Raw genomic sequence first — 12,214 nt, 5'->3', positions numbered from 1 at the left:
GAAGAAAAAGAGCAAAGAGACTGTTAGAGAGAACTGTTAGCTCAAAAGCGTTGTTAGACAGCCAGTATGCTTATCTCAAAGATAGCTGATAAAGGTCTCTCCAGTGAAGCAGACATGCCAGCAGCCAGAAGAAGGAATGTTGAGATTGTTAGAAATAAATCCCACACATCTGACCAATGAAATTCCTTTAGCATAATCTCTTGTTTTCCTCTTTACACCCAGCTGTGGATTTGTTTGTACTTCTTCATTCTCCTGCTCAAAAAACGGCAACCGATTTTAAAGGCATAGCCTGAAACCGTCACACTTCTCTGAAGCTAGCAGAGGTTCTGTCAGGGATACTCTGAAACTTCAGCAAAATGTAGAACTGTTTTTAACATCCTGCTTTACTAAAAGGGACAAGATACAAAACCAGTGGCACAGATTTGTGTTGCCATATCTAAGGAAGAGCTACAGTAGGTCTGCCAAGAGAAGCAACATCAGTTAAGATCAGCTGTTACAACTGGACAGTGATAAACCTTCCAGGGATGTTTTCCAGAGGCACACACTGGAATGCCATCACTCTTGGCAAAGGAATTCAACAGTATTAGACCTTACTTACTATGTGCTTCTGCCATGGGATCTACCTGCTCCTGCAGCAGCCACATCTGATTGGCACGAGAGGAGTGTGTCCAGTGACAGCACAGGCCGGCCAGAGGGCTCCTTCTCATGGCTCCCCCGAGCACTGGGGAGGGAGTGAATTGTCAGCTGCCAATCAAAGATGTCCTGTGCTCTTTGGAAGTCAGGACTGTTCTGGCATTGCTTCCTTCAGATCTGCCATTCGAGTCCACTGTGAGGAGACGAAGCAATGTAGGATTCCTGTCATTTGTCAGCAGGAACAAGGACCAAATAAAATGGTTTGGAGTGGCAAGAGAAGAGGATACTCCTTAGGGGCAAAGAGCTAAGCAGGCAAAATGCCTTTTATCCTTTATTATGCTCTACTCCAGCTTTTCTGTTTCTTCTTCCTGCTGGATCTGCTGTCTTCCTATCCAGCCAGGCAGGTCTGTTGTCCCTAGGGACAGGGGAGATCTTGATTTTTGATGTCCTAACATCACACTTGAAGCCAGCTCAGAATCCTAGAGCTGTGCCTGAACAGCCCAGTGCAGAGGGCAGCACTTGCACCTTCGTCAGGATTTTCTGGAAGTTGTTATTCTGATAGTGGTACAAGATGACATCAAATCATGCCATGAGATGCTTCTTATCAACTTGCTTGACATTTCCAACCATGCAGGGTAGATGAGAGCCTTCCACACACATGGTCCAAACATGACTTGGTTTGTTCACATATAGTACAATGGATGCAGTTATGGCCTGGTAGGAAAGCACTGCTGGCTGCATTTGTTCTGCAGGAAGCTCTTGGGGGGCAGCCTCTTAGTGAGTCACAGAGAAACTGTGAAATGAGAAAATGTTATGCAGAAAACCTGTGGAAAAAATTACATTCTACAGAAAGAGAGACTGAGCTTCAGAAGGGATTTCTCATTCCCCTGAACTGCTTTTGACTTCATTGCAATGGAGTTAGGAGCCTGGAGAAGTTCACAGTATCACAGTACCATTAAGGTTGGAAGAGACCTCGAGGATCATCGAGTCCAACCTGTCACCACAGACCTCATGACTAGACCATGGCACCAAGTGCCACATCCGATCTCCTCTTGAACACCTCCAGGTGGAACTGCCAGACCACTCCAGTGTCAATAACACCAAAGTCATTGCACTCCCAAGTACTGTGTGTGAGCAATGTGGGCCTGCAGCAGCCTCAGATCTGTGTGAAGGACAGGATTTCACCATGATTCTCCACTTTCATCTCCAAAGGACATAGCCCTCTTTAGGTTTTTGCATCTTGAGACTGAAAGAGAAATGTTGAAGAGGAGGGAGTTGGTCAGCAATTAAAGAACACCCCACGCCACTCTGAAATTAATGATGCTGTATGAGCTGAATTCTTGGATTCCTACAGATGTGATAGCTGAGCTTAGCTCAAGCTCTTTCCATTCCAGCAATATCTTAGCTGCATCAGCTTTGCTGCATCACCTTCTCGTAGACAACACACCCACAATACTGCATTTTCTCTCTCCATTGCCAGCCCCTACATAATTGCTCCTCTCTTGTTTCTTCTCCATATTTTTTCATCCCCTATCCTGCATTACTCCATCTCAGTTTCTTCACTGATCAGTACCTCTCATTCATCTCAGTCTCACTCAATCACCTCCTGTCCTTGGCAGGATGTCCCTCACACCGCATGGCTGCCCAGGGAGGTGGTTGAGTCACCATCACTGGGGGTGTTCAAGAGGGGATTGGATGTGGCACTTGGTGCCATGGTTTAGTAGTTATGAGGTCTTGAGTGACAGGTTGGACTTGATGATCTTTGAGGTCTTTTCCAACCTTATTGATTCTATGATTCTATTCTATGACAGCACATATGACAGCTTGTGCCCACCTCTCCAGCCTGTCAAGGTCCCTCTGGATGGCCTCCCTCCTCCCTCATGACTGGTATGAACCTATAAACTAGGACTTCCTAATCTACTGCTCACTGAGCAGTTGTCCTAGTGGATAAACAAACCTCCCCAGGACATGTTAGTGGGGACTGTACTGGGACACCCAGTGAGAAAGTGGAAGCTAATGAGACTGCCAAAGGTATTTGAGAGCACCAAACATTACAGATTGCAAATGATTTCACTGCTGCACCATAGGGAAAGGAGAAATGGGATTACAGTTTATTGGGCTCCCCAGTTCAAGAAAGACAGGTACCTGGTGGAGGGAATCCAACAGAGAGCTACAAGGATGATTAGGGGACTTGAGCATTTCCCTTGTGAATAGAGACTGAGAGCCCTGGAGATGTTTAGTCTGAAAGACTGAGAAGGATCTGATCAATGTCTATCAATATCTGAGGGGTGGGGGTCAAGGGGAGGGGGCCAAGCTCTTTTCAGTGGTGCACAGCAATAAGCCAAGGGGCAATGGAGACAAACTTGAACAGAGAAGGTTTCAGCTCAACATGAGGAGAAACTTCTTTCCAGTGAGGGTGCCAGAGCCCTGGAGCAGGCTGCCCAGGGGGGTTGTGGAGTCTCCTTCTTGGGAGACTATCCAACCCCACCTGGATGCATTCCTGTGTGGAATGCCCTGGGTGATGCTGCTCTGGCAGGGGGGTTGGACTGGATGATCTCTGGAGGTCCCTTCCAAGCTCTAACACTCTGTGATTCTCCATTGTTCTGGAGTTTGCTGGCTGCCAACAGAGAACCTGTTTGTACAAAGGACACAAAGTGCTTCCTGGATGAATGCAAATCAGAAGTGTTCAAGCTCTCTCCTTTCAAGTAGTCACACAGAATGGATGAGTACCATATGAAGATCTGGGGCCTGTGATCACTCACAGGAGGTTCTGAGACCTGAACAAGGGCCATGAGGTTTCTTATGCTCATGAACACATTGAAACTCGGGGATAAAAGCAGTGTAGAAGATGAACACACTTTCAGGCTGTGAAATTTTCTTCCCTGCTGGAGCATTATAAACTTGAGTCTTCAATTCACAGTGCAGATCTAAAAGTGAAACTCTTTGTAAAACTCAGTGAAATTCTGCCTGGCTGTAGGCTGGAAAGCTGTGTCTATGGTTTTGCTTTGACTGTGATGCACTGCTCGTTATTCTCTCTCTCTGCTCACACAGAGCCTGAAGAAGAAGTCATGTCTTAAGGGCTGGCAGAGTGTAAGGCAGCTGCCTGATGTCTTTCTAAAGATGGTTTATTTTCAGCATGCCTGAGTCTCTTCGTCTCCATGGAAAATGTCAGCACTGCAGCCCCTTGCCCATGCCACATTGCTGAACAGGATGTTCTATATCCAGGGACTGCCCTCACTCTGCCACTTTTTGATGGTGCTGTGCTTTGCTTTCAGCCACAGTCAAGTCCAGCCCTGCAGAAACAGTGACAGGGCTGGGAGGAAATTAGTGGGGGATCTGCTCAGCTTTTCTTTAAGGCATTATTATTTCTTTCAGGAGATGCTTTACCAGGGCTAGCATTCAGATACCTGCCCTTCATGATATACCATGAAGCAAATGATGTGTAGCCCAGAAGCCCTTCACAAACACCCATATGAGTGGCTAGATGATTAAGCACCATGAATTGTTTTGCAGGAGTTTCCTGCCCAATGGAACAGGAGCTTTCAAGGATAGGCTGCCCTTCAGCATTCATTAATACCATTATTAACCAGCAACAATCATTAGAGGCTATGGTTGCAAATGACAGTCCCAGACAGGCATTCTCACTGGCAAAGAAGCAAAGATTTGCTTTGCCTTCAGTCCCTTTTCCATGTGTTGTCTTCTGATCTCTTTTCCTTTTGCCACATCTTCAAATCTAATGCAAGGGACAAGGCTCTTCCCTTTCTAAACCTGCACTGGGAGTTCATGTCTGTCTTGTGGTCAACATCACATGTCCTGTCACAGCTGCTATCACTGTCAATCACTTCATCTTCCATTTTAGTATCCCCAGTGGAAAGGCAAGGAACTGCTGGTTGATGAGAAGTGGAAAAAGAACACTGTATGCTGTTAGACTTTTCAAATGAAATATTAAATGTTTTATTTCTCTTCACACAGCAAAAAGTTTTAATTACTGTTTGTTCCAGCAAAGACTTAACAGCATTTACACTGTTGTTCCTTTTATTGTAATTAGAATTTGAAGGGAAGAGATCAATAACATCTGTAACCGCATGAGGAATTTTGCAAACTTTTAGTAGTCTGCCTAAATCATAGAATCAGAGAATGGTCTGGGCCAGAAGGGACCTCCAAAGGATGTTACAGAATTAACCAGGTTGGAAAAGATCTTTGAGATTGTCAAGTCCAACCTATCACCCAACACCATCTAATCAACTAAACCATGGCACCAAGGGCCTCATCCAGTCTTATTTTAAATGCTTCCAGGGATGGTGACTCCACCACCTCTCTGGGCAGCCTAGGTCATCCAGTCATCAGCAGGGACATTCCCAAGTAGATCAGGTTGCCCAGAGCCCTGTCTAACTTCACCGTAAATATCTCCAGGGAGGGGGCCTCAACCACCTCCCTGGGCAACCTGTTTCAATGTTTGACCACCCTCATGGTAAAGAACTTGCTCCTAGCACCCAATCTAAATCTGCTCTAGTTTGAAGCCATTGCCCCTTGTTCTGTCACCATAGACCCTTGTTAACAGTCTCTCTTCATCCTTCTTTTATCCCCCTTCAGGTACTGGCAGGCTGCTATTAGGTCTCCCTGGAATCTCCTCTTCTCCAGACTGAACACCCCCAGCTCCCTCAGCCTATTCTCATAGCAGAGGTGCTCCAACCCCCTGATCATTTTTGTGGCCCTCCTCCAGACCTGCACACAACACTACAGGTGAGGTCTCAGCAGAGCAAAGTGTCAGAATCACCTCTCTGGCTCTGCTGGCACCACTGCTTTGGATGCAGCCCAGGATGAGATTTGCTGACTAGGCTGTGATTTGCTGGCTAGGCTGCAAGCTCCACTGCCTGCTCCTGTCCAAATGTACTATATTTTAAACTGCCAGCTATAAAGCAAAGCTTGAGATGGCAGTCAGTAAAAATTGCTCAGTTGAAAGTTGAGCTCCTATATAACAACTCCATGCTTCTTTCTGAGCAGTCATCTGCACACTGCGTGCTAATGACTGGTTCCAGAGGCTTCTGCCTATGTAGGCCCTATGAAGAATCTTAAACACTTCATTTTAACAGCATTTTAAATCCACTGGTGAAGGTACTCCATTTACTGGATGGACACATCTAAGCCAGCCCAGGTCTTGTGCAGATCTCCCAGTGCTCCTGTGCAAGCGAGGCTCCTTTGTCTCCTAATCAGATGATGGCTGCTTGCCTGTGAGGGTGGAGCTCACAATATGTAATCCCAGAGCAAGAAGACCAGACAGGAAGTATTCATTTGTTGGGATGTGCATCAGGAGCACTATCTCAGTGAATTCTTGGAAAGGAATTCTGTCAGGACACAGGTGAGAGGGCTGAAGAACATACTGATCCCCAAAACACTACTGAGTGCCTCTTCACACCTGGAGACACTTCAACTTAATGTCCACCTCCCTTTCAAACTAGACCTTCCCTTGGCTGACTGCATGCCCAGAGCTGCCTGGTCACATGCCTTGCTCCTGGGTCCACATCCTGCACAACAGAAAAGCCCACAAGAGCTCTGCTGAGAAGGAGGATTTTGTCTTTGACCACTGGCAAGTCAAAGAGGTTTCAGTTCCAAACCTCAGGGGAGAAAACTCCCAGCTCTTATGTCCTGGGAGAGACCTCACTCATCCCTTGTTCTTCTTGCGAGGTCTTCTAAACCCTAGACTATCTGTCCCTTCTTCAGCCTGGACTGACAGCCACTGAGCTGCTGGACACCACAAGGCATCCCAGCACCCTGGGGACTGAGCTGCTAGAGCCCCTCCAAGCATTGTCTGCTGGTCCCTGTGCTGGGAAACATGGTTGTGCTCTGGGTCCCACTGGAGGGACCCTGCCTTGGTGTCCTCTCCCCAGAGAGGAAGGACTTCAAGTGTGCCTCTATGGACACCATTTCCCACTGGCTGGCTCTTGGCTTCTCCTGGGCAGGGTTCAGGTGTTCCCAGCAGCCAACCCATGCCCTGTGCATGGAGCCCAGCAGTGAGCTCTGGGTTTGGGCTCCAACAAACTGGGTGCTGCTGTGCTGCAGCCCTGCTTGGAATGGGCTTCACAAGCCCAGGACATTGCCTAATGGTGGCTGCTGGCATCAAATCCATGCACCATCCATCCACACATTACACACTGAGCTCTTTTAACAACCAAAACGCCTATGAGAAGAGGAAGAATGTGTTTAACTCTGACAGGATTTGGAGCAGCTCACATATTCTCTCTGTCTGAACCCTGTAAATTGGGAATTTCATCTTCTTGCTCAAGTGGATAAACTTCCTTTTTTACTCACCTATGGATGCCGTGACTTCTAGCTGTTAAGATCAGGAGTTGTCTTTGGATCTCCATCACATAACAGATGCCACAACAATTTGCATCTTTGTACTCATTAGGGATGTACAGAGTGTCTTTGGATACCTTTTCTGTCTGTGAAATGTAGTATCTTTTAGATACAATAGAGTTTTATATCTGTAGCATCTTTAGATCCCTCTGCATCCATATTTATCTCAGGATCCTAAGAATCATCTCAAATACTCTATACATGCAGTTCATCCCAGGATGTTGTAATCTGTTATTCTATTCCATTTTACTCTCTCTCTCTAGTTAAGGCAGTGCACAGCCAAAGCTCTGTCTCCTCTCTCTGTCTTGGGCCCTGTGCTGTTATCTTATGGTGTGTGGGGGAGAGGCTTTCCCCAGGCCTTGGCTGGCAGTGAGTTTGCAGCTACGCCACAGAGCCTGGGGAAGCCTGCGGCAGGCCTGGGTCTAGATGGGGCTGGGCTTGAGGGGCGCAGTGTGGCTGCTGAGGCTGAGGGGGGTGGAGGTTTCTGGAAGGCTCTGGAAGGTTTTGGGGTGGTAGGTGTGTTCCTTTCATTGGAATGCCTTTTGTATGTATTTGTAAATAGAATTTCCATTCAAAACTTTCAGTCTAGTGTGGAGCATTTATTATTTCACTCCTTGGGAAGGGGTAAAATGTCTTTTCTGTCCTTTTGCTCCTGGCTCAAAACCAGTACAGAGCTACAATAGTTTTCTGATTTTCTGTTTTCAAGAAAAACACCTTGATTTTGCTCACAGTGAATTGTAGGTTTTGGTATACTGTTATTGTTCAAGTATTTCTTTTATAAACACGTCACAACATCCTGTGAGGAAGATAAACACCACTACCTGCATTGCATAGTCTGGCTTTGTGGTAGTTTTAGGCTATGCCTTTAACATTTGTTTCACAGCTCTTGAGCAGAAAAGTGGTAAAATGTAAATAAATCACTATTGGGTGTGAAAAGGAAAATAAAGATAATTCTAAATGATTCCTTTGGACAGATATCTACCATAAGACTGCTGGTACCAAAACAATTCCTTCTTCTCATCTCTTCTCTTCTTGCTTTGTGGCTCTGCAGAGAGACTGACTTCTTTCTGCTTGACTTTGGCTGCATTGCTTTGGTTAAGTCTAACAGCAGCTTTGCTCCTTTCTCTTCTCCCTTCTGGACAGAAGGTGGGGGGGCAGAAAAGGAGAAGCTAGTAGCTTCCCCTGGTCTCTTGACCAGGGGGGTCTTGTGCTGTTTGTTAATTGTAAATATCTGTTAATATTATAACTACTGCATATTTTGTACGTATTCATTGTACTCCGTTGTAGATTGTAGTTCTGCTTGTGAATACAGCTTTCATTGATTCCAGCTGAGCTGGTCTGGCAAAGTTAATGTTGGGGGGGGGAGGGGAAATTTCAACCCACCACAGGCTTGCTGCAGCACTGTGGACCAAACAGTCTACCTTGGATCAGAAATTCACACAGAAGTATATCAGCATAATCCATAAATCCTCCACCCAGTTTCTCTAAGTGCCTTAACTGACCAAGATTTCCTCTTTAGTTTTCTTGTCAAATTATTTATGGCAGACAGAGCCCCACAGTTCATAGTTTCATAGTTTCATTCAGGGTTGGAAGGGACCACAAGGATCATCTAGTTCCAACCCCCCTGCCATGGGCAGGGACACCCCACACTAGATCAGGCTGGACAGAGCCTCATCCAGCCTGCTCTTAAACACCCCCAGGGACAGGGCCTCGACCACCTCCCTGGACAACCCAGTCCAGGGCTTCACCACTCTCATGGTGAAGAACCTCCTCCTCACATCTAGCCTGAATCTCCCCACCTCCAGCTTCATTCCATTCCCCCTAGTCTTATCACTAAGACTTCAAAAAATTCTAATCGTATCTGGACAAATCAAATGACAATTTTGTCTTTAGGAAAGCCTGGCAAACAGTGCTGTGCCAAAAAAACCCATTGCCCAGAAAATCTTGGACTGGAGAAAGAGGAAGAATTCAGAGCATCTCTGTAAAATGGCATCCTGGCCTGCACCAGGAACAGTGTGACCAGCAGGAGCAGGGAGGTCATTCTGCCCCTGTACACTGCACTGGTTAGGCCACACCTCGAGTCCTGTGTCCAGTTCTGGGCTCCTCAGTTTAGGAAGGAGGTTGACTTGCTGGAGTGTGTCCAGAGAAGGGCAATGAAGTTGGTGAGGGGTTTGGAACACAGCCCTATGAGGAGAGGCTGAGGGAGCTGGGGTTGCTCAGCCTGGAGAAGAGGAGACTCAGGAGTGACCTTACTGTTCTCTACAACTCCCTGAAGGGAGGTTGTAGCCAGGCGGATCTTGGTCTCTTCTCCCAGGCAGCCAGCACCAGAACAAGAGGACACAGTCTCAGGTTGCGCCAGGGGAGGTTTAGGCTGGATGTTAGGAAGAAGTTCTATACAGAGAGAGTGATTGCCCATTGGAATGGGCTGCCCAGGGAGGTGGTAGAGTCACCATCATTGGAGGTGTTCAGGAGGAGACTTGATGGGGTGCTTGGTGCCATGGGTTAGTTGTTTAGGTGGTGTTGGATCAGTTGACGGGTTGGACGTGATGATCTTGAAGGTCTCTTCCAACCTGGTTTGTTCTATTATTATTATTATTATTATTATTATTATTATTATTATTATTATTATTATTTAAAATCTTCTTGGAACTATTTTGCCCTGCTCTGACTGAAGGTTTCAAGGGTTCTGTAGGACTGTAGACACTGAGCAATTTCTCATGCCTGTGTAATGGCACTCAGACTGCTTCTGATAATCAGAAGCAGGGGCTTGGTTCTGATGGCTGGAATTTTCAGTCTACTTTCTATGACACCTTTTTGTTTCCAATTTAAAATTTATTCTGGAATGCAAGAAGAAAATTACCAACCTGGGAATAGACTGGAAATTTATGTAGACCTCCTGATGTCATGACAGATAGCACCTAAGTTAGCAGCTGTTAGCCCAATTACCTTGAGGTAGTTTTGTGACATTCTTTCCACAGTTTTTGCATTCATACCCACTGCAGGGAAGAGTGGACTGAGCCCAAGAATGCATACACAGTGTGAAAGCCCAGAAATTCAGCTTCCACAGATCATGGGCAGTGAAAGGATATCTCAGAGACTTTCCCAATGGTTACAGGCCAAAGAAGAGAAAGATTTGCTTTAGGTTTAGTTCTTCAATATTATAACAGCAAAAATGACAAAACAGCCACTGCAAAATTAGAGTCAATATGAAAATGTTCTTCTGAGTTAGCTGACTACAGTTATTTAAAATGCTGGCTCATTCTCAAGTGGGATGGAAACATTCTGGTGTTCATTTGAGGCACAGGAAGTTCCATGTAAACATGAGGAAATAATGTTCACTGTGAGGGTGATGAAACAGTGCAACAGGCTGCCCAGGGGGGTTGTGGAGTTATTCAAAACCCATCTGGATGTGTTCCTGTGTGATCTGCTCCTGGTGATCCTGCTCTGGCAGGGGGGTTGGACTGGATGAGCTTTCAAAGTCCCTTCCAGCCCTTAACATTCTTTGATTCTGTAAAACTAGCTCTCAGAAGGTGTTATTTACATATTAGAAAGATAGTAACTCTGAGAGTTTTCATTCTTATCACAGAAAACTGGTGTCTAACAGATGGAAAGTGTCTTCTTTTCCCTGCAGACGATCTGCTGATCTGCTTTTGGGAAAGTGCAGATGCATCCTCTCTGAATGCTGAGGTGGCCATCTTTGGGCAGATGGCTCCTTATCTCTGAAAGTCAGAAAAGGAGGAGATCAAGGCCTTTTGATGCCAAATCGTCTGTCTTCTTGGTGGGGCATCTTAAGAAATCTTTTGTGAAAAGGCCAATCAGGGAATCAGGGAAGGTCACAGTTCAGACTAATGCTGGAGAGGTTAGGAAAATGCAAGGCATGAGAACAAAATCTAATGCTCATTCCGGGCTCTTAGGTGACATGTATCAGTCTCTTCCTTGGCAGACCCTGTGAAGGAAGATTAAATCTTCCCCATGAACCCTCCCAAGTATGATAAAACTGAGGACATTGCCATGACTGAGCCTTTTCCTAGAATTAGATCAGTCAACCTCCAGGACTACCCTTTACTCAGAGTATCAGCATTGCCCAGGGTTGCCTCCACCTCTAATGTTCTGGTGTAAGCAGAGCTGTGTTGATGGGTTATGTTGCTGGAGCTGTATGGAAGTCTAAGTGTGAAAGATATTTGTGAGGTAGAAATTGGGACTGTATTTGCACATTTTGGACATTTTGTTTCTCTCATTTCAAGTATTAGATGAATGCAAGAGGTAAATTCGTTTATCAGGAATATTTTACCAATTTATATGCAGTTTAAGTACTGCCCTGGGTGTACTTCCTCATTAGCTTTGGAACATCACATGGGAAACAGTAATATTGTCTGCACAATGCAACTGGATGTGCTGCAGCATTTTCACATGCAGTGAAAATCTACTTTGAGTCCAGGAGGAAATGGCTGAAAATGTAGCCATAGAATCCATAAGTCCTACATCCAAGTTCTCCAAATGCCTGGACCAACTGAGATTCTCTCCTTAAGTCCCTCGTCAAATTATTTATAGTTGATACATTCACACCATTGGTAAGATATAAAACACTTCTAAATATATCTGGTTAAATCAAATGACAATTATGCCATTAGTTCAGTTTGCCAGACAATGCTTTGCCAAAGAAAGTTTGCCAAAAAATGTTCTGACCAAAGAAAGAGCAGGAATCCAGAGCATCTGCCAGCCAGGCACTATAAAAGAGTCTTTGCAGCAGTCTGCCCTGTCTCGAAGAGAAGTGTCAAGGTAAGCATGCAGGCTCCAGTGACTTGTTGAATTCAGGCATCTCCCCTTAGGGCATAGTATGCAGTACCTTCTTCCTTCTGGAACTAGTTTCCACATGAGTTTTTCCACCTGTTTTCAAGGCATCTATATATTTTCTACAGATAACCTTTTGAACTTTGCATAGGAGTAAGAAGGTTCCTTTACCGTAGATCATATTCTCAGACATGACTCTGCACAATCTTCACTGTCTGTGAAGCCAAATGCACGACCTGTGCAGTGTCAAAAGACACAAATAATGCAGTTGTTAAAAGCTGATTCTGTGCTATTCAAGTGAAAAGATTTTTCTCTTCTGCCTCTAAGCCCCTAAACACCAGGAAGGATAGTTTGGGTAGTTTTAGCAACACTAAGGAATTTTAAAATATTGGGAAATGTATTTCCTTGCAGGCAAGGTACATTAATGATCTCT

Source organism: Melanerpes formicivorus, unplaced genomic scaffold, assembly GCF_026170545.1.
Source record: "Melanerpes formicivorus ecotype bairdi unplaced genomic scaffold, bMelFor1.0.p_v2 SCAF_21, whole genome shotgun sequence".
In the NCBI taxonomy this organism is placed as follows: Eukaryota; Metazoa; Chordata; class Aves; order Piciformes; family Picidae; genus Melanerpes; species Melanerpes formicivorus.
Note: the sequence above shows the minus strand (reverse complement) of the source record.